Source organism: Gorilla gorilla, chromosome 12 (genome assembly GCF_029281585.2).
Source record: "Gorilla gorilla gorilla isolate KB3781 chromosome 12, NHGRI_mGorGor1-v2.1_pri, whole genome shotgun sequence".
In the NCBI taxonomy this organism is placed as follows: Eukaryota; Metazoa; Chordata; class Mammalia; order Primates; family Hominidae; genus Gorilla; species Gorilla gorilla.
The window spans coordinates 46,216,023-46,239,553 of NC_073236.2; positions in this window are offsets into that span (position 1 = coordinate 46,216,023).

Consider the following 23,531-nt stretch of genomic DNA (forward strand, 5'->3'; position numbering starts at 1 on the left):
TTTGTGTCTTTCTGTGTGCTATAATGCAGAGGAGTACCTTATGATAGAATATGGGCTTAGGACACCTGTAAGCCCACTTTTCAAGATGGCCCAGCAAACTTATCAGTTACAAACTTTGCTGCAGGTCCCTGAAAAAACTGGATGAGGTTTCCCTCTTGTCTTGTATCTCCTTGGGAGCTTGCCCTTGTAACCATGTGGCCATGCATTCTCTTTTTACAATGGTAGCCCAGGTTCAGGGTACAATTCTTGGCTTAGAAGATGATCCTTTATCTTTTGTCTGTGTATTTACATGTATTATGTGTGCGATGTTTATATATGAAAGAACTTTAATTCATTGCTCTATATAATAAGATCTTAAACATTTTGTCAGAAAAGTAAAAAGTATAATGCCTTTTAGTTCATGTGACTTAAGTAATCCTTTGGAAATAAAGACACTTTTAAAGATTATTGGCTGGACACAGTGGCTCACGCCTGTAATCCCAGCACTTTAGGAGGCCGAGGTGGGTGGTTCACGAGGTCAGGAGATCGAGACCATCCTGGCTAACATGGTGAAACCCTGTCTCTACTAAAAATACAAAAAAATTAGCTGAGCATGGTGGTGGGCACCTGTAGTCCCAGCTACTTGGGAGGCTGAGGCAGGAGAATGACATGAACCCAGGAGGCACAGCTTGCAGTGAGCCAAGATCGCGCCACTGCACTCCAGCCTAGGTGACAGAGCGAGACTCTGCCTCAAAAAAAAAAAGAAAAAAAGAGATTATTGGTAAAATATAACTATCTTCAAAAATGTAAACATTTGTTCTAAATTTTTCAGTTCAGATATTAAGTTTATTAAATGCTTTAAGGTCATAAACTGCTTCTTTGACTTTTAAAACTTGTTCAATTTATTTTGGGGGCACTGAAGTCTAGATAAGGCCTGGGGACATGTGGTATTATGCATGGCCCCTAGCTATGCAAAGAAGGTTATAAAGAAAAGACATTTATTATTGGGGGAACCCACCCCCAATATTTCAACATAGGTCTTTTCTATTTTCCATAAATGTCAGCCAGCTGAGAAATAAAGAGAGACAGTACAAAGAGAGGAATTTCACAGCTGGGCCTCCAGGAATGACATATTGGTAAGACCGTGATGCCCACCTGACTCTCAGACCAGCAAGTTTTTATAAAGGGTTTCAAAAGGGGAGGGGATGTAAGAACAGGAGTAAGTACAAAGATCACATGTTTCAAAGAGCGAAAAGCAGAACTACTAACAAGGGTCTAACAAAGATCACATGCTTCTGAGGGAACAGGACGAAGGGAAAAAAGCAGAACCACTGATAAGGGTCTATGTTCAGTGGTGCACATATTGTCTTGATAAACATCTTAAACAATGGAAAACAGGGTTCAAGAGCAGAGAACTGGTCTGAGCACAAATTTACAAGGGTGGAGTTTTTCCCCACCCTAGTAAGCCTGAGGGTACTGCAGGAGACCAGGGCGTATCTTACTCCTTATCTCAACCGCATAAGACAGACATTCCCAGAGCGGCCGTTTACAGACCTCCCCCCAGGAATACATTCCTTTCCCAGGGTATTAATATTAATATCCCTTGCTAGGAAAAGAATTTAGCGATATCTCTACTACTTGCACGTCCATTTATAGGCTCTCTGCAAGAAGAAAAATATGGCTTTTTTTGCCTGACCCCGCAGGCAGTCAGACCTCATGGTTGTTGTTCCCTAAAATCACTGTTATTCTGTTCTTTTTCAATGTGCACTGATTTGATATTGTTAAAACACACATGTTTTACAATCAATTTCTACAGTTAACACAATTATCACAGTGGTCCTGAGGTGACATACATCCTCAGCTTACAAAGATAACAGGATTAAGAGATTAAAGACAGGCATAAGAAATTATAAAAGTACTTTAAGTATTTGGGAACTGATAAATGCCCATGAATCTTCACAATTTATGTTCTTCTGCTGTGGCTCCAGCTGGTCCCTCCATTTGGGGTCCCTGATTTCTCGCAACAATTTATATAAGAAAGGATCTTGTATGCTCAATTATTGTCCTAAAGTAAAATGACTGGTTGTTTAAAATGGATGTTTACACAAGTCAGAAAGTCTAAACATATCTTATATGGTCTGTATAAGTTGTAAAAGAATTTATGAAAGGGAATTTATGCAAAAATGCCCAATTTAATGATTAGGACTCCTAAATGCTTCAAAAATGCCACTATGACTCTTAACAGTACAAGTTGCATGCTTTACAGCTAGATAAGGGACACATGGAGTTAGATGCTGGAAAAAGTCAGGCTTTATCTGCACTTTTTCCTGGTGTGTCCTAGGCTAGGCTTCACAGCTAGTACACATAATTAAAATCCCAAACTTACCAAGGTTTCCACCAAAAGTAAAAGTTGCTAAGAGTTAACATTATAACATGTAATTGAGACTATTGAAGAAACAATTCTATGTGCAAGGCATGTAAGGAAAGTAGAATATATTAAAACTTTTGGTAGAAGATTATCAGAAGGCATGGGAATGTGGATTTTTTTTTGCCTAGATTAAAGAATTAAAGGATTGTTTTAAGTCAGGATATAGCTAAAGATTTAACCAAGTTCTGGAAGGTTTGTGAAAAATTAATCTTGTAAAAGAAATTATGTGTGTGAACATATTGGCTAAAGTTAAAGGGGTATTATTCAGTTTTTCTCTAATTAAACATTGGAAAAAAAAGCACAACAGGTTTTTCTTAGAGCAAAAACCTGCTTGTGATATAGTCTTTAACAAAAAATTGTAAAAGATTATAAAGGTTTATAAAAATCTTACCTTATGGTCAAACTAATTAAAATTGGATACTTTTGTCTATAAGGTTTTATTAAGAATTGGGTTAGACATCAATAATGCACTAATGCAACAGTGACATTTGGCTTATTTGGTATAAAAATCATACAGGAAACATTGTCAAATATGAAATGGTGTTTGGCTTTCTTTGGGCTATATTTGTATAAATATGCTATTGGTATGTGCTCCAAAATTACAAGAAACACCTATAATTCTAATATGCTTAGCATATGTTACTAACAATTGTTACATTAAATAATTCTATGCCACAGAGGTAACCAAATTTGTCAATCATGTTTTTGACTGTGGCTGTCCTAAGATGTTTTGTCATCCACAGACAACTGCCTTGTTTTGATCCTCTTTAAAAGGTGGTTTATAATCAGCTATAGGACTCTAACAGGTGTTCTTGAATGCAGGTTTCTGATAACTTTGAAGATTGTGACAGTAGGATAGAGGAAAAATGTTCAAGACTCATGGAAAGCTCAAATGTTCATGAATATCAAGCAGAATAAGAGTTAAGTGCATAAATTAAACTACAGAAGTCTGAAGTAATCTTTTTAACTTTGCTTAAAACGTTGCTAATCCTTTGTTTTGTTTTTCAGAGTCAAGAAAACTTTTCTTTTGAGCTATTTATAGCTTGTAGCAATTGAATAAAGTACATGCCTGTGAAAAAAAATTTGGAGCATATTTCTTTCTCTCCAACTAATTTCTCTAGAATTTGAAAACCATCTGTGAGTATTCTTAATTTATGGTGATATAGTTATTTGCATAAGTGCAATAAGAATCTGTTTTCATTTGTAACAGGACACAATTAGAGAAACCGGTTATTTTACAAGGCTTTGACTGGAATTGTTTGCTTTCCATTAAGGAATCAAACTTGACTTGTAAAGTCAATAAAAGGCTTTTGGGGAACTGGCCTCATACCTTTCCTACACAGTCCCTGCACAGGTTTTCTGACCCACAGTAAGTAAAGAATGTCACTTTCTAGCAGGTCCAGGATCCCCAAGTTATCTTGAGACCCCAGGAGGAGAGGAATTTACTCAATTCATAGGTATTTGAGGGTACAAACCCATGGCAGGGCTCAGCTTTAAAGTATTATCTGACATTCCTCCTATGGAACAGAGTTCCATCAAAGCCAATTTACAAAAAGCTTACGTAGAAAATAATTATTCTTGCTGCACTTTATGCAAATAATGAGGCCAAGTATAATAAATCAAATTGGTCTTGCTATGATTTGTCTTTGTAAAACTGGGAAACTAGAGAAAGAAATTATGTTTCAAGAACTATGGTACACTTGTTATTAGATTCTAGTCTGATCAGTTGTTTTTAAAGTTTGTTTCTGCAATTTAGGCTAACCCTGCCTATTCCTTGAACCAACCCTTGATCTCTGACTGCTGCTCAGAAGAAACAAGAAGGATAGGTAATGTAAAAATCCAGATCAATATTCTAATTCTGGGCACATCACAATCAGCTAGCAATCCGACATCAGTTTAGTCCCAACAGTTGCCCAGTTCATTGAAAGCCTTCTAATTTAGTTTACTTGGGATAATTTTGCTTATTTTGCTTTACTCTTGTGGAATATATTGCTGTTGTACTCTTTGTATAGGAATGCAGGATAAGCTTACTGAATGTTTTCTTAAATTGAATACTTACTAATATTCCAGATATCACCTCTTGTCACAACTCAAGAGTCATGAATGGTACTTGCCATACTGATACTTTCTGACTGAGTTCCTCTCTACTCCAAATACAACAGACCCTAATGGTTAGGCAGGAATATCATTACCTCTACTTAGTCTGAAGAAGTTACTGAAGATGGATCTTCATCCCTCTATGACCCTTCGAATTAAGGGTTCTCTTATAAAAGGGACAGGTAAAATATGTCAGAGGTATGTAAACCAGAACAACTCCATATTGAATAGGGGATGGGTAAAATGAGGCAGAGACCTGCTGGGTTTCATTCCCAGACAGCTAAGGCACTCTAAGTCACAGGATGAGATAGGAAGTCAGCAAAAGTTAAGGTCATAAACACCTTGCTGATAAAACAGGTTGCAGTAAAGAAGCTGGCTAAAACCCACCAAAACCAAAATGGTGATGAGAGTGACCTCTGATCGTCCTCACTGCTACACTCCCACCAGTGCCATGACAGTTTATAAATGCCATGGCAACATCAGGAAGTTACCCTATATGGTCTAAAAAGGGGAGGCATGAATAATGCACCCTTTGTTTAGCATATAACCAAGAAATAACCATAAAAATGGGCAACCAGCAGTCCTTGGGGCTGCTCTGTCTATGGAGTAGGCATTCTTTATTCCTTTACTTTCTTATTAAATTTGCTTTCACTTTCCCCAATTCTTTCCTGCCTGAAATCTAAGAATCCTCTCTGTAGGTCTGGATCAATACCCCTTTCCTGTAACACCTGCACCTACTCCATGGCCAAAATGCCAGGGACTCTTTCCATAACAGATGCCAGTTAATTCTGAATGAATAAAACTGAGACATTGATCACTAATACTCTTAAAATTGGGGGTTCAAATACTTGTTGACAAAAGAGTCAAACTCTGTAAAATATTTTGAACAGATTTATTCTGAACCAAAATAAATCAGCCCCTAGGAGGTCCTGAGAACATGTGCTCAAGGCCGTCGGGGTGTAGCTTGGTTTTATACATTTCAGGGAGGAAGGAGACATCAATCAAATACATTTAAGAAATACATTGGTTTGGTTCAGAAAGGTGGAACAAGTCAAAGGGCGGGGGATCTTCAAGGATGTAGGTAAATTTAAACATTCTCTGGTTGACAATTGGTTGAGTTTGTCTAAAGACCTAAGATCGATAGAAAGGAAATGTTCAGGTTAAAAGATTGTGGAAACCAAGGTTCTTTTGAAGTCTTATATGGCTGCCCTTAGAGAGAATAGATGACAAATGTTTCCCGTTCAGACCTTTAAAAGGTGCCAGACTCTTAGTTAATCTCTTCAGGATTGGGAGAGCCTGGAAGAAAAAGCTATAGCTATGTTAATAGAGATTCTTTATAGATGCAAATTTTCCCCCACAAAGGATAGCTTTGCAGCCATTTCAAAATATGGCAAAGAAACATGTTTTGGGGTAAAATATTTTGACTTTCTTCTTTGTCACATAATGTTATGCCAGAGTCAGATTGGAAAGTAAGTCACAATATATATGGTTAAATAAAACCCATTCATGAGAATTTATGGTTTCTATGGCATGACTCTCCAGATCTCTTAGATAGGAATTTGGGCAAGATAAAAAAAAATCAGAGCTTAGTTCTCTGGCTCTTGCTAATACTTTGACTTACAAGGAAAGACAGAAATAGGAGGAACAATATAGTTTCCTCTGAAGTATCCATTTTTTCTTTCAAGAGGTAGTCACGCCAGTGTCTCCAGTAGGTTCCCCAAAAGCAGAACCTGAGAAAGGTATTCATGGGCACTGTGGTTAACTGAGGCAATCCAGGACAGAGGAGAGAAAGGAACAGCAAGAATAGGACTTCAGACAAAATGGGGCGAGGGGGCTGCAGAAGCTGTCATGCTTTGAGGCAAGAGGACTTCTGTCCAACCAATGCAAGGAGGGAGGATTTCCTACTTTAACTTCCAGACACCTTGCAGCAAGGTAGCAGAAGGGCAAGAGCTGAACCAGGAGCTGAAGGAGCTCAAGAACCTGAAGTAGCTGCAAAAGGGGCACAGCACACTAACCTGGAGGCATCAGCCTAGGGGATCTTGCAGGGAAGACTCTGCTATGATCAGATATTCCTAAAGAAAATAAAGTGTAACCTCCATGCAAATAAACTAGAAAATCTAGAAGAAATGGATAAATTCCTCGACACATACACCCTCCCAAGACTAAACCAGGAAGAAGTTGAACCTCTGAATAGACAAATAACAGGCTCTGAAATTGTGGCAATAATCAATAGCTTACCAACCAAAAAAAGTCCAGGACCACATGGATTGACAGCCGAATTCTACCAGAGGTACAAGGAGGAACTGGTACCATTCCTTCTGAAACTGTTCCAATCAATAGAAAAAGAGGGAATCCTCCCTAACTCATTTTATGAGGCCAGCATCATCCTGATACCAAAGCCTGGCAGAGACACAACCAAAAAAGAGAATTTTAGACCAATATCCTTGATGAACATTGATGCAAAAATCCTCAATAAAATACTGGCAAACCGAATCCAGCAGCACATCAAAAAGCTTATCCACCATGATCAAGTGGGCTTCATCCCTGGGCTGCAAGGCTGGTTCAAAAATATGCAAATCAATAAACGTAATCCAGCATATAAACAGAACCAAAGAGAAAAACCACATGATTATCTCAACAGATGCAGAAAAGGCCTTTGACAAAATTCAACAACCCTTCATGCTAAAAACTCTCAATAATTTAGGCATTGATGGGATGTATCTCAAAATAATAAGAGCTATCTATGACAAACCCACAGCTAATATCATACTGAATGGGCAAAAACTGGAAGCATTCCCTTTGAAAACTGGCACAAGACAGGGATGCCCTCTCTCATCACTCCTATTCAACATAGTGTTGGAAGTTCTGGCCAGGGCAATTAGGCAGGAGAAGGAAATAAAGGGTATTCAGTTAGGAAAAGAGGAAGTCAAATTGTCCCTGTTTGCAGATGACATGATTTTATATCTAGAAAACCGCATCGTCTCAGCCCAAAATCTCCTTAAGCTGATAAGCAACTTCAGCAAACTCTCAGGATACAAAATCAATGTGCAAAAATCACAAGCATTCTTATACACCAACAACAGACAAACAGAGAGCCAAATCATGAGTGAACTCCCATTCACAATTGCTTCAAAGAGAATAAAATACCTAGGAATCCAACTTACAAGGGATGTGAAGGACCTCTTCAAGGAGAACTACAATCCACTGCTCAATGAAATAAAAGAGGATACAAACAAATTGAAGAACATTCCATGCTCATGGGTAGGAAGAATCAATATCATGAAAATGGCCATACTGCCCAAGGAAATTTATAGATTCAATGCCATCCCCATCAAGCTACCAATGACTTTCTTCACAGAATTGGAAAAAACTACTTTAAAGTTCATATGGAACCAAAAAAGAGCCCACATTGCCAAGTCAATCCTAAGCCAAAAGAACAAAGCCGGAGGCATCACGCTACCTGACTTCAAACTATACTACAAGGCTACAGTAACCAAAATACCATGGTACTGGTACCAAAACAGAGATATAGATCAATGGAACAGAACACAGCCCTCAGAATAATGCCACAAATCTACAACTATCTGATCTTTGACAGACCTGAGAAAAACAAGAAATGGGGAAAGGATTCCCTATTTAATAAATGGTGCTGGGAAAACTGGCTAGCCATATGTAGAAAGCTGAAACTGGATCCCTTCCTTACATCTTACACAAAAATCAATTCAAGATGGATTAAAGACTTACATGTTAGACCTAAAACCATAAAAACCCTAGAAGAAAACCTAGGCATTACCATTCAGGACATAGGCATGGGCAAGGACTCCATGTCTAGAACACCAAAAGCAATGGCAACAAAAGCCAACATTGACAAATGGGATCTAATTAAACTAAAGAGCTTCTGCACAGCAAAAGAAACTACCATCAGAGTGAACAGGCAACCTACAGAATGGGAGAAAATTTTTGCAACCTACTCATCTGACAAAGGGCTAATATCCAGAATCCACAATGAACTCAGACAAATTTACAAGAAAAAAACAAACAACCCCATCAAAAAGTGGGCAAAGGACATGAACAGACACTTCTCAAAAGAAGACATTTATGCAGCCAAAAAACACATGAAAAAATGCTCACCATCACTGGCCATCAGAGAAATGCAAATCAAAACCACTATGAGATACCATCTCACACCAGTTAGAATGGCAATCGTTAAGAAGTCAGGAAACAACAGGTACTGCAGAGGATGTGGAGAAATAGGAACACTTTTACACTGTTGGTGGGACTGTAAACTAGTTCAACCATTGTGGAAGTCAGTGTGGCAATTCCTCAAGGATCTAGAACTAGAAATACCATTTGACCCAGCCATCCCATTACTGGGTGTATATCCAAAGGATTATAAATCATGCTGCTATAAGGACACATGCACACATATATTTACTGTGGCACTATTCACAATAGCAAAGACTTGGAACCAACCCAAATGTCCAACAATGATAGACTGGATTAAGAAAATGTGGCACATACACACCATGGAATACTATGCAGCCATAAAAAATGATGAGTTCATGTCCTTTGTAGGGACATGGATGAAACTGGAAACCATCATTCTCAGCAAACTATCGCAAGGACAAAAAACCAAACACCACATGTTCTCACTCACAGGTGGAAATTGAACAATGAGAACACATGGACACAGGAAGGGGAACATCACACACGGGGGACTGTTGTGGGGTGGGGGGAGGGGGGAGGGATAGCATTAGGAGATATACCTAATGCTAAATGACGAGTTAATGGGTGCAGCACACCAACATGGCACATGTATACATATGTAACTAACCTGCACAATGTGCACATGTACCCTAAAACTTAAAGTATAATAATAATGAAATAAAATAAAGAAAAAAGAAAATAAAGTGTAAGGAAGAATTGTGATCAAAAAGGGAAAAGTACATCAGTAACAAGGAAAATAAAGTGGACCCTGCAAGCTTTCTGAATCTATAAATAGGTACACAATAAACCCCATGCAGTGAAATGGAAACAGACTCTGAATGAACCATGTGTGAAAGTGTATAAGCTTGATGGCTCAACTGCTGCCAGCCCTAGAATTCAAAGGTGGGCCATCCATAGTCATTAGCAGCTTTCAACTGTGGGCATGTCCGTTTTAGCTAACCTTAACCTCAGTGAATTACAGGAGGAATGCTCTCTAGTGTATCAAGAAAACTTTCTGTTATTACTGTCATATTTCTTCATCTCTTCTACTAAAGGCATCCCTTTGTTCGGCAAGTCCTGCCAGCTTCCTGTGGGTACATTTTCCCCCCAACCCTATAACCCACACTCTTCCCTAATGCATATTCCTATGTGATGTCCAAAACCCACACAGGAGTAGTTGTTTGCACAATATTATTGTGTGTTTCAATAAAACCTCAAAATTCATATGGTGAAGCAGGAAATATAATCACACACAAAGCAAAGGCTAAGAATAGTTCATGTGATTGGTCAAAATCTAGCTCTGGGCTTATGGGAATCAAGGCAAAAAAGGGAAATAGTTTCCAGGGACTTTTGAACAAATAGGAACTCTAGGTCACTAAGGGACATAAGGCTTTTTGATCCATTTTGTCCTGTTTCACTTTCTGGTTGTTGTTTTGGCATAGAACACTCAGAGGAGTCTCACATGCACACATTAGAGACTTTGGCCACCTTCATAGGCATGTGAACTGGTGAACACAACCCACTTCCATTTTTTCTGGCCACCTATGGGCTTAGGATTAACATGAGGATAAAGGGAGTCAGAGTTGGATCCCAGGAGAAATCAGGCACCCCTTTATGGCAGTGGACTCACCCTGCCATGCATTAGAATCATCTGAGATGGGGCCTGGACATAGATGCTTTTCTGAAGCTCGCCAGATGAGTTTCTTTATTTAAGTTCCAGGGTACATGTGCAGGATGTGCAGGTTTGTTACATAGGTAGATGTGTGCTATGGTGGTTTGCTGCACCTGTCAACCCATCACCTAGGTATTAAGCCCAGCATGCATTAGCTATTATTCCTGATGCTCTCCCTCCATGCCCTGCCAACAGGCCCCTGTGTGTGTTGTTCCACTTCCTGTGTCCATGTGGTCTCATCATTCAGCTCCCACTTATAAGTAAGGACACGCAGTGTTTGGTTTTCTTTCCCACATTAGTTTGTTGAGGATAATGGCTTCCAGCTCCATCCATGAGCCTGCAAAGCCCATGATCTTGTTCCTTTTTATGGCTGCAAAGTATTCCATTATGTATATGTAACCATATTTTCTTCCTCCAGTCTATCATTGATGGGCTTTTGGGTTGATTCCATGTCTTTGCTATTGTGAATAGTGCTGCAATGAACATATGCAAGAACGTATCTTTATAACAGAATGATTTATCTGTCTTTGGGTATATAACCAGTGATTGAATTGCTGGGTCAAATAATATTTCTAATTCTAGGTCTTTAAGGAATCACCACACAGTCATTCACAATCGTTGAACTAATTTATGTTCCCACCAGCAGTGTAAAAGCGCTCCTATTTCTCCTAAGCCTTGCACTTTCTGTTGTTTCTTGACTTTTTAGTAATTGCCATTCTGACATGAGATGGCATCTCGTTGTGGTTTTGATTTGCTTTTCTGTAATTATCAGTGATGTTGAACTTTTTTCATATGCTTGTTGGCTGCATAAATGTCTTCTTTTGAGAAATGTCTCTTCATGTTCTTTGCCCACTTTTTAATGGAGTTGTTCGTTTTTTTCCTGTAAATTTGTTTACAGGAAATACCTGAATAGTATTGTCTAGATTTTCTTCTTTGTACGAGTATCATGCTGTTTTGGTTACCATAGCCTTGTAGTATAGTTTGAAGTCGGGTAGCACAATGCCTTCAGCTTTGTTCTTTTTCCTTAGGATTGCCTTGGCTATTTGGGCCCTTTTTTGGTTCCATGTGAATTTTAAAACACTCCTTTTTCAAATTCTGTGAAGAATGTCAATGGTAGTTTAATGGAAATAACATTGCATGTATAAATTGCTTTGGGGAGTGTGGCCATTTTCACAATATCGATTCTTCCTACTCACGAGCATGGAATGTTTTTCCACTTGTTTGTGTCCTCTCTGATTTCATTGAGAAGTGGTTTGCAGGTCTCCTTGAAGAGGTCATTCACTTCCCTTGTTAGCTGTATTTCTTTGTATTTTATTCTCTTTGTAGCAATTGTGAATGGGATTTCAATCCTGATTTGGCTCTCTGCTTCTCTATGGTTTGAATATAGGAATGTTAGTAATTATTGCACATTGATTTTGTATCTTAAGACTTTGCTGAGTTGCTTATCAGGTTAAGAAGCTTTGGGGCTGAGACTACGGGATTTTCTAGATAAAGGATCATGTCCTCTGCAAACAGAGACAGTTTGACTTCCTCTCTTTCTTCTATTTCTTTTATTTCTTTCTCTTGCCTGATTGCCCTGGCCAGAACTCCAGAACTTCCAATACTCTGTTGAATAGGAGTGGTGAGAGAGGGCCTCCTTGTCTTGTGCCAGTTTTCAAAAGTGGAATGCTTCCAGCTTTTCCCCATTCAGTATGATATTGGCTGTGGGTTTGTCATAAATGGCTCTTTTTATTTTGAGGTATGTTCTATCAATACCTAGTTTATTGAGAGTTTTTGACATGAAGGGATATTGAATTTTACCGAAGGTCTTTTCTGTGTCTATTGAGATAATCATGTAGTTTTTGTCTTTAGTTCTGTTAATGTGATGAATTATGTTTATTGATTTCCATATGTTGAGCCAGCTTTGCATCTCGAGAATGAAGTAGATTTGATCATGGTGGATACACTTTTTGATGTGCTGCTGGGTTTAGTTTGCCAAAACCCACATAGGAGTATTTTTTGAGTAATTTTATTGAGGATTTGTGCATCAATGTTCATCAGGGATGTTGGCCTGAAGTTTTTTTTTTTCTTGTATCTCTTCTAGGTTTTGTATCAGGATGATGCAGGCCTCATAAAATGAGTTAGGGAGGAGTCCCTCCTTTTCAACTCTTTGGAACAGTTTCAGAAGAAATAGGATCAGCTCCTCTTTGTACCTCTGGTAGAATTCAGCTGTAAATCCATCTGGTCCTGGGCTTTTTTTGGTTGGCAGGCTATTAATTACTGTCTCAAATTCAGAATTTATTATTATTCTATTCAGGGAGGAATTACTGCCTCAAATTCAGAACTTGTTATTATTCTATTCAGGGATTCAACTTCTTCCTGGTTCAGTGTTAGAAGGGTGTATGTGTCCAGGAATGTATCCATTTCTTCTAGATTTTCTAGTTTATTTGCATAAAGGTGTTTATAGTATTCACTGATGGTTGTGTGTATTTCTGTGGGATCATGGTGATATCCCCTTTATCTTTTTTTACTGTGTCTATTTGATTCTTCTCTCTTTTCTTCATGAGTCTAGCTAGCAATCTATTTTATTAAGTTTTTCAAAAAAAAAAGCTCCTAGATTTATTGATTTTTAATGGTTTTTCATGTCTCCATCTCCTTCAGTTCTGCTCTGATCTTGTTTGTTTGTCTTCTGTGAGCTTTGGGGTTTGTTTGCTCTTGGTTCTCTAGTTCTATTAGTTGTGATGATATGGTGTTGATTTGAGACATTTCTAGCTATTTGATGTGAGCATTTAGTGCTACAAATTTCCCTCTTAACATTGCTTAGCTGTGACCCAGAGATTCTGGTACATTGTCTCTTTGTTCTCATTGGTTTCAAAGAACTTCTTGATATCTGCCTTAATTTCGTTATTTACCCAGGAGTCATTCAGGAGCAGGTTGTTCAATTTCCATGTAGTTGTGTGGTTTTGAGTGAGTTTCTTAATCTTGAGTTCTAATTTCATTGCACTGTGGTCTGAGAGACTGTTACAATTTCTCCTAATTTTGCATTTGCTGCGGAATGATTAACTTCTGATTATGTGACTGACTTTAGAGTAAGTGACATGTGGTGCTGAGAATAATGTGTTATATATTCTGTTGTTTTGGGGTGGACAGTTCTGTAGGTATTTATTAGGTCCACTTGAACCAGAGCTGATTTCAAGTCCTAATATCTTTGTTAATTTTCTGTCTCAGTGACCTGTCTAATATTGACAGTGGGGTGTTAAAATCTCCCACAATTATTGTGTGGGAGTCTAAGTCTCTTTGTAGGTCCTAAGAACTTGTTTTATGAATCTGGGTGCTCCTTTATTGGCTGCACATTTTTTGAATACTTAGCTCTTCTTGTTGAATTGAATCTTTTACCATTATGTAATGCCCTTCTTTGTCTTTTTTGATCTTTGTTGGTTTAAAGTCTGTTTTGTCAGGAACTAGGGTCGCAATCCCTGGTTTTTTTTTTTTTTCTGCTTTCCATTTGCTTAGTAAATTTTTCTATGTCCCTTTATTTTGAGCCTATCTGTGTCTTTGCATGTGAGATAGGTCTCTTGAATACAGCACACCTATGGGTCTTGACTCTATCCAGAGTCCCATTCTGTGTCTTTTAATTGGGGCATTTAGCACATTTACATTTAAGTTTAATATTGTTATGTGTGAATTTGATTCTGTCATCATGATGCTAACTAGTTATTTTGCAGGCTTGTGATGTAGTTGTTTTATACTGTCATTGGTCTTTGTACTTCAGTGTGTTTCTGTAGTGGCTGGTAATGGTTTTTCTTTTCTATATATAGTGCTTCCTTTAGGAGCTCTTTCAAGGCAGGCCTGGTGGTAAATTCCCTCAGCATTTTCTTGTTTGAAAAGGATTTTATTTCTCCTTTGCTTGTGAAGTTTAGTTTGACCAGATATGAAATTCTGGGTTGGAAATTCTTTTCTTTAAGAATGTTGAATATTGGTCCCCAATCTCTTCTGGCTTGTAGGGTTTCTGCTGAGGGGTGTGCCGTTAGTCTGATGGGCTTTCCTTTGTATACGACCTGGACTTTCTCTCTGGCTGCCCTTAACATTTTTTTCTTCATTTCAACCTCTGAGAATCTGATGATTATGTGACTTGACGTTGATCTTCTCATGGAGTACTTACTGGGGTTCTCTGAATTTCCTGAATTTGAACGTTGGCCTATTTTACTAGATTGGGGAAGTTCTCCTGGATAATATCCTAAAATATGTTTTCCAACTTGGTTCCATTCTCCCTGTCTCCTTCAGGTACCCCAATCAGCCATAGGTTTGGCCTTTTTACATTATCCCATCATTCTCAGAGGTTTTGTTCAATCCTTTTCACATTCTCTTTTCTCTAATCTTGTCTGCCTTTTTTATGTAAGCAAGATAATTCTTCAAGCTCTGAAATTCTTCCCTCCATTTGGTCTATTCTGCTATTTATACTTGTGGTTGCATGGTGAAGTTCTCGTGCTGTGTTTCTCAGCTCCATCAAGTCATTTATATTCCTCTCTAAACTGGTTATTCTGGTTAACAGCTCTTGTAATGTTTTATCATGATTCTTAGCTTCTTTGCATTGGGTTAGAACATGCTCCTTTAGCTCAGTGAAGTTCACTACTACCCACCTTCTGAAGACTACTTCTGTCAGTTCATCCATCTCAGCCTCAGCCCAGCTCTGTGCCCTTGCTGGAGAGGTGTTGCAATCATTTGGAGAAGAAAAGAAAGACACTCTGGCTTTTTGAGTTTTCAGTGTTTTTTTCAATGATTCTTTCTCATCTTCATGAGTTTATCTAACTTTTATCTTTGAGGCTGCTGATCTTTGGATGGGGTTTTTGTGGGGACTATTTTGCTGATGCTGTTTTTGTTATTGCTTTCTATTTGTTTTTCATTTAACAGTCAGATTGCTCTTCCATAGGGCTGCTGTGGTTTTCTAGGGGTCCACGCCAGACCCTATTTTCCTGGGTCCCTCCTGCACTTGGAGGTGTCACCAGTAGAGGTCGCAGAACAGCAAAGATGGCTGCCTACTCATTCCTCTGGGAGCTCCATCCCTGAGTGGCACCAACCTGATACCAGTGTGAACAGTCCTGCATGAGGTGTCTGGTGAACCCTGTTGGGGGATTTCACCCAGTCACGAGGCACAGGATCAGGGACCCACTTATTGAAGCACCCTGGCTGCCCCTTGGCAAAGGGGGTGCACTGTGCTGGGGGGAATCCCACTCATCTGAAGGGCCCAGATTCCTCAGAGACAGCAGGTGGAAAGACTAACTCGGCTGATCCACTGAGATCACAGCCACCCCTCCCCTGAGCAGCTCTGTCCCAGGAATATCAGAGTTCTGTCTGTAAACCTCTGGCTGAAGTTGCTGAAATTCCCACAGGGAGGCCCTGCCTGGTGAGGAGAGATGGGTCCAGGTCCAGCCTAAAGAGGTAGTCTGGCCACAATCTGCCACAGCCACTGTGCTGTGCTGTGGGGAATTCCTCCTGGGTTCAAACTGCCCAGTCTCCCAGGCACCAGCAAGGGAAAATGGCAGACTGGAGCTGCAGTGATGGCTGCTGCCCTTTGCCGCAGGAACTCGGTAGCCTTAGGCAGTCTCTAGCCCAGTGGCTGCCAAGAATCTGCATAGCTCTGTGCTTGGGTCCCAAGGCCCTGGTGGTGTGGGCTTATGAGAAGATCTCCTGATCCGTGGGTTGCACAAATCCGTGGAAAAACTGGTTTCCCAGGCAGGGTAGAACAATCACTTCACCACCTCCCTTGGCTGGGAGTGGGGGCTCCTCTTGCCCATGCAGCTCCCAGGTGGGCCATTGCTCAACCCTGCTTATCCTCACTTTCTGTGGGTCACGCCAACTGCCTAGTCAGTTCCAATGAGAGAACCTGGATACCTCAGTTGCCAGTGCAGGATTCACTCGCCATTTTCGTTCTTCTCAGTGGGAGCCTCTGACCAAAGCTGTTTCTAGCCGGCCATCTTGGCCCCTCCCCCATGAGTTGGTTTTAACAAGAAGCCAGAGTTGAGAAAGTGGTATCAGCAATAATGCTTCCTGACTCTTTCCTCCTGGGAAAGAGAGGACACAACATCTGTGGTCACAGAAGAGGAAGAAAAATCAGAGAGGAGCCTGTTCCTTAGGTCCTTTCACCTCAACTTAGAATACAAGACATGGAGACGCAGCCTTCCACTTCAGCTAACAAGGATTCCGCTTAGTAGATCCAGGGAAAAAAGCCACTAGTGAGGACCATAAATCCATCACAAACATAAGAGGAAATCCACATACAGATGTTGTTTTGAAATGGAACTACTGGTTTCAGTACAAAATAAAATACTATGTTGCTACCAGTTAGCCTTATAAAACTATAAAGATGTTTTTAAACAAATGTTTAGCCATTTCCTCATTCAAGTGCACATTTTACACTGGCATCCTGCCCACCTATCTACCAGTGTGACCACTGGGTTATTCCTCTGAACAAAGGCCAAGGCACGAATGCCGGAGCTATAGGATCAACATGTGGACAGGCTACTTAGGTAGACTCCTAGTGATAAAACACTCCAAAAATGAAAGCAAAGTGTTTACATCTGGGTCACAGGTTTGGCTCTCCTTTGGCATATTAGGCTAAAAACTCAGGGAAGCAGGTTTGGTTTCTAGAGAGAATAGGCAGAGATGAAGAGAGAGATGGTGGTGGCACTAGGCAGAAGGGCCCAAGGAGAGGAAATGGAAATCTGGAGAATGAAGATGGTGAGGACTTGGAAAGATGTGCATGGACAAAAGAGGCAGCTGAGGACAATGAGAATCAGGAAGACCCAGGAAAGAGTCAAACCAATAAGCAAGCAAAAGAAGTCTGGAGGCAACATTTGGCCAGAACAAGCAAATAAAGCACTGCTGAACAGCCATCAGGAAAACATCTCAGTGAGGAGTTGCAACGGAGGAGTGACGGGAGGTTAAGGGGAGCAACAGGGCAGTCCTATTAAGAGTTGGTGCCTTCTATACCCATATTCCTCTATGCATCCAACTGTGGAAAAGGCAGAAAATAAATAGTCACAACTCAAAAGAAGGAAGTCTAGAGGAAATGAGCAGAACAAGATCTGGGATTCCAGCTTCCCAAATTGAGAAAGGAAACCCCTGCTCTAAAGCCAATGCTGGAGTAAGAGAAGAATCCTCAGACCATGTAGAAAAGGCGGGGGAGGGGGTAGATGGGCACTGAAGAATGAGGTCAAGGATCCTAAGCAGGACCCAAGATTAATAAAATGAACAATAGACCCACCTCACAGATAACGGTTTCACTCATTCTGCCTCTTTTGCAGCTCAGTCATCTGTCCAAAGGGAGTATCTCACACGGTGCCACTGACAAGAACAAGGGATTTGGGAGGAGAAGGAGAAACACACAGAACAGCTGTAATACATAGATAAGAGGGAGAGACAAGGTTAAAAAGGAAAAGGAATCATCTGACTTTTTAAGTTTTATTTTGTTTCTAATTGACAATAATTGTACATATTTATGGGGTACAGTGTGACATCTCAATATATGAATAATTATCTAATGATCAAATAAGAGTAGTTAGGATATCCATCACCTCAAACACTTGTCATTTATTTGTGGTGAGAACATTCAAAATCCTCTCTTCTACACATTTTGAAATACACAATACGTTATTGTCAACTATAATCACCCTACTCTGCAACAGAACACCAGAACTTATTCCTCCTATTTAACTTCAACCTCGTTCTCGTTGACAAATCTCTCCCCAAGCTCCCCTACCTCACCTTCTTACCAGTTTCTGGTAACCACTATCACACTCTCTATTTCTATGAGATGAACTGTTTTAGATTCCACATATGAGTGAGATCATGCAGTATTTGTCCTTCTGTGCTTGACTTATTTCACTTCACGTAACATCCTCTAGTTAATCCATGATGTCACATGTGACAAGATTTTATTCTTTTTATGGCTCCATAATATTCCGTTGTGTATATATAACACATTTTTAAATCTATTCATCCATTAAAGGACACTTACGTTGCTTCTATCTCTTGGATATTGTGAATAGTGCTGCAATAAACATGAGAGTGCGCAGATATCTCTTTAACATACTGATTTCATTTCCTTTGGCTACATACCCAGCAGTGGGATTGCTGGGTCATATGGTAGTTCTATTTTTAATTTTTTGAAGAACCCCCATATTGTTGTTTATAATGGCTGCACTAATTTACATTCCCGCTAAAGGTATGGAGAAAGGGAAACTCCCCTGGCTTTTGGTAGTACTGTGATGCTCATCCCCACCCCAGTCTTCTCGCCTCCTGCCCCTCCCCCATGCTGGAGTTTCCCCAATCTGCCTGAGCATGGGCTCCCCTTTCTCCACATCCCCGCCAGCATTTGTTATTTTTTGACTTTTTGGTAATGCAGAGAAATTGAAAGGGTGAAATGAAAACAAAAAGAAAATGGCATTCACACAGTCAACCTTTATTTGTCTACTGCAGTAAAACCTGATGAACCTGCTTTATAGAGTAGAAGACGGCTGGGTTCTAGTATGGACTCTCCAGCATTGGCTATGTACCCTTCAGCTGGTGCCTTACCATCTCCAGTCCTAGTTTTCTCATTTCTGTGCAATATCTGGTGGCCTGAATGTAAGCAGGGGTCCTTCCCAATGCTACCACACTGTGGGTCTACAGAACCACAAATACTTACTTCAAACACTTACCACCCCTTTCTACTGTACCAATGAGTTCACTCTATTCTCATTCTCTAATTTGCCCACATTTAACCAAGGATAGAGACAATAAGTCATTCATGCAGTGAGGATTATAGTTAGTAATACTGTATTGTATACTATGAATTTGCTAAGAGAACAGATTTTAGGTACTCTTTCCAACATAATTTTTTTAACCTATGTGAGATGATTGATGATGTTAATTTGTTTGACTGTAGTAACCACTTCACTATGTGTATCAAAATATTATGTTGTATGCCTTAAATACATGTGATAAAAAAGAGAGAAGGGGAAATAGTCACTCATGCAGGGAGATTCATGCAGTTAGAGATTCTGTACAAATTTCACTTGAAATTCCTTAATCAAAGTTTGGGATACAACACATGGTTATCTAATTTGGAATAGAATGAGGCAAAGAATTATCTCCATGGAAGCTAAAGTCTTTTTAGTTTTTACCCTCATCTTTCTAAGAAAGGAACTATGGGAGAAGCTGAAGGCATCTGTGGCAGCATAAGCAGGAGAAAGAGAAGTTCACTATTTATCATTTCAGATATTCTGTCTTCAACACATGACCTTCTCATAAACTCTGGTGTGACACAGCATTTTCCAGATGCGCCTGGTTGGTTTCTAATTCCCACCCATTTGCCTCCCTCCAGACAGACTGAATCTGACTCTCAGGGCAGCAGCCTGGGCATGCACCTAAGCACCTGAGAGGATTCCCATGCTCAGGCAGACTGGGAAAACACCAGCATGGGGAAGGGGCATGAGATGAGGAGACTAAGGATGGGCATCACAGTGCGGCCAAGAGCCTGAGGATGCTGGCAGGTTACCTTGTCTCTCTACCTAGGTTTCTCATCCACAAATGAGCTCCTTGGCCATGCTTTCTGCCCAAAGGCTGAAACTCTAAGAAAGCAGGGACTGTGTCTGCCTTTTCACTGCATTATCATCCTCTGCATTTGGCAAGTTTTCAGCAAGCACCTGTCGGATGGATGGATGGATGGATGGATGCAGGGATGGATGCAGGGATGCATGATGAATTCATGGGAGAGTTAGTGAGACAGCACATCAGATGTCTGTATACATAAGAATTGAGACATCTCATGGATGAGCATAATCTGATCACTGTGCCTCTGGCAGAGGAGCAGCAGAGCCATCCGTAGAAGGTGTGGTGTCTGACATTCAGCAGTGTGTCCCACTAAACCCCAGCTTGACTCAACCAAGAGCCCTGTGGAAGCCCTGTGGAAGCCCTGCTCTCATCACGGGGTAGGTAGAAGCCAAAGCCAGGAAAATGCAAGTCACTCAAGTAGTCCCATTAGAACACAGAAACAAGTGAGACTTGTCATCATTTAGACTGGTACACTTAGGACCTGGCTATATCTTGATTCACGAAAAAATCATGATGACATGAGAAGAAAGAACTATCATGAATAACACAAGATATGTTAGCAAATATTATTATCTTAGGATCTTTGCTTGAGTCAAAATATATAGGAACTCTTAGAATCAGCACAGATTCTGGCACTTTCCACCCATGGTACACCCAGAAAGAGCCAGAGAAAACAACTCACCTTCTACTTCTCCTCAGAGAGAAAGAGAGCAAAATCCAGGGCAAATAATTGTCCTGTTTTCCAGACAGGCTCAGCAGACAGTTCCACAGACAGGAATACAAAAGGACAAAAAGCGAGGGGGATCTTGTGGGTCTGTGGCCAGGCTGAGGCTCTCAGAAGCAGCAGGGCATGGTGCTGAACCGGCCTTCCAGACTCCAGGGCGGTTGTCTTTACCCACTAGATGGCATCTTTGGCTAGATTATCCGCCTCGTAGTCCTTCTATACCATCTGGGAGAAGTAGGTTGGTGATTTACCTTATCACTGGGTTGTTGGAGGCATTAAATAAGTTAATGTGTATAAAGTGCCTGGCACGTAATATGGGCTTAATTGGTATAGTTATTTAGGTATTGCCAGATTTTTTTATTTTTGAGGAGTGCAGGGGTGCAATCTTGGCTCACCACAACCTCCATCTCCCAGGTTAAGTCAGAGTGTGATTCTCTTGAGTAGCGGGGATTATAGGCATGCACCACCACGCCAGGCTTTTTTTTTTTTTTTTTTTTTTTTTGAGATGGAGTCTCGCTCTGTCACCCAGGCTGGAGTGCGATGGTGCAATCTCGGCTCACTGCAACCTCCGCCTCCTGGGTTCAAGTGATTCTCCTGTCTCAGCCTCCCGAGTAGCTGGGATTACAGGCATGCACCACCACGCCCAGCTAATTTTTGTATTTGTAGTAGAGAAGAGGCTTCACCATATTGGTCAGGCTGGTCTGGAACTCGTGACCTCAGGTGATCCACCCGCCTCAGCCTCCCAAAGCGCTGGGATTACAGGCGTGAGCCACTGCGCGCAGCCTAATTTTTGTATTTTTAGTAGAGACAGGGTTTCACCCTGTTGGCCAAGCTGGTCTCGAACTCCTGACCTCAAATGATCCACCCACCTTGGCCTTCCAAAGTGCTGGGATTACAGGTGTAAGCCACTGCACCCAGCATCAGATATTTTATTCATGAGAGACATTCTCACATGCTGGAAACATTGTAGGTTTAAAGCTGACATTCCTTGGTTTGAAATAAAGCTGCCATTAAAAGGCTATTTTGTATTTGGAAAATTACTTAACCATTATTTTAAATAACACTGCTTAATACATAGGGTTTAAATTTGGAATAACGTAAAAGAAAATAACTCAGGCACCCATCACACATGACAGGAGATCCAGTATTCTCCTCAATGTATTGGGTTTGTCTGTAGTTAACAGAAAATCCAGTGGTTAAAACAAGATAAAACTTTGATAGAAGTTTATTAATCTCTAATATTAAATCCAGATTTAGCTTCCCAGGGTTGGTCTAAACAGCCCCCTATGAAGATGTTTCAAAACCAACAATTTACTCCTGTCTGCAACAATAAAATACCAACGAAAAGAAAAGGAGGATGCTCAACAGGTAAATCTCTCTGAAACTTCCAAGGACTCCAGTGGAGGAAAGAAGAAGTGGAGATGGAGGGAGCTACTATTCTGCTGGAGGTGGCTCTTCACCTCCTGCTCTCAAGTCTTGCAGCCAATTCAGTCCCCAATCCCCTTTGCCTGCCTGCCACTTGTCCTACATATTTTGGACCACGTGCTTGCCCCTCTTAAGCCAAATAGAGAACAACCTCCCCACACTGCCAGAGAACCACAAATGCAAAACTATTATAGCAGACCTTTGCTGAAGATCGGGACAAATCTAAGGTACTTGCATCGAATAAGAAGAAATAAAATATAACACAGACCTCATTATTCTTCAATTCATCAGTCAATAATTGCTGGAAAATTCCTTACCCAGTCCTCTTCCTCTTGGGTCCCTGGCTTGCTGCCATTTCTCTCGCTCTGCTAAGACCTTCTCTCCATTCTTTCTTTCCCAAGTTCAGGACCCCAATCTTCTCTCTTTCTTCTTAGACTACTTTGAGGTAAGGTAAAATGTCTATGGCTAATTATATACAACAGAAACAAGGCCAAAGGCTGCCAAATATAAAGGAGACGATTCCAGAGAAAGTGGCTTTCACCCAGAGAAAATAAAGATTATTTAAAATATGATCTCTTAAGATAAGCAGACCCATGTGGGAACATCTTTCTGCAAAGAGAGAAGCCACAACAAATCTCAGGGGTTACTCCCAGCTGCCCTGCTTAGACAGGATGCCAGCTACAGACTTTCTCAATTTATCCTGGCAAAAGAGGCACTCATGGGAGGAGACAGGACAAGGGCAGCTCAACTGGAAGTGGTAGCCTAGGCTGATGAAACTTTGTTTCTCTGTGGTCTGCCTGGCTCCCTTTCACTGCTGCTTCCAGCCAAGTAGGGACTCCATTTTCCTCTTGCTCCTTCCCAGGATTTCTTCTACTTTTTCCTATTTTCTGCCTCCTCGACACTTTCGTTAGATGGGCCATTTTCACTACAAATTGACAATCTCTTTCTGTATTTTTGCTCCAGTGTCCAAGAGGGAGAATCTGAGCCCCACTTTCCTGAGGTCATCCAATCCCCTCCCATCTTATCAGGGGTATGGTATGGCAGCTGTGGCAGAGGGATGGAGGAGAGGAGACACCAGAGGGAAAAAAAAAAACGCAAATCCTATTCACCCAGGAGGTCAACAATGGAAGGAATACAGAGGAGAATGCACCAGGAGGGTGTAGCAGGCATACCCCGAGATGAAGAGGGGTTTGGGCGAAGTTGGATGTGCAAACAACTCAACCCCACCATGACATGAAGGAGGCCACCGTGTGAGCACAGGGCCTGGAACAATGGGTGTAATGAGTTACTGCCACGTCAGAGAAATTGGTTGCTCCTGTTGATATCGTTTGACTGTGTCCCCACCCAAATCTCATCTTGAATTGTACTTCCCATAATCCCCACATGTTGTGGGATGCACCCGGTGGCAGGTAATGGAATCATGGGTG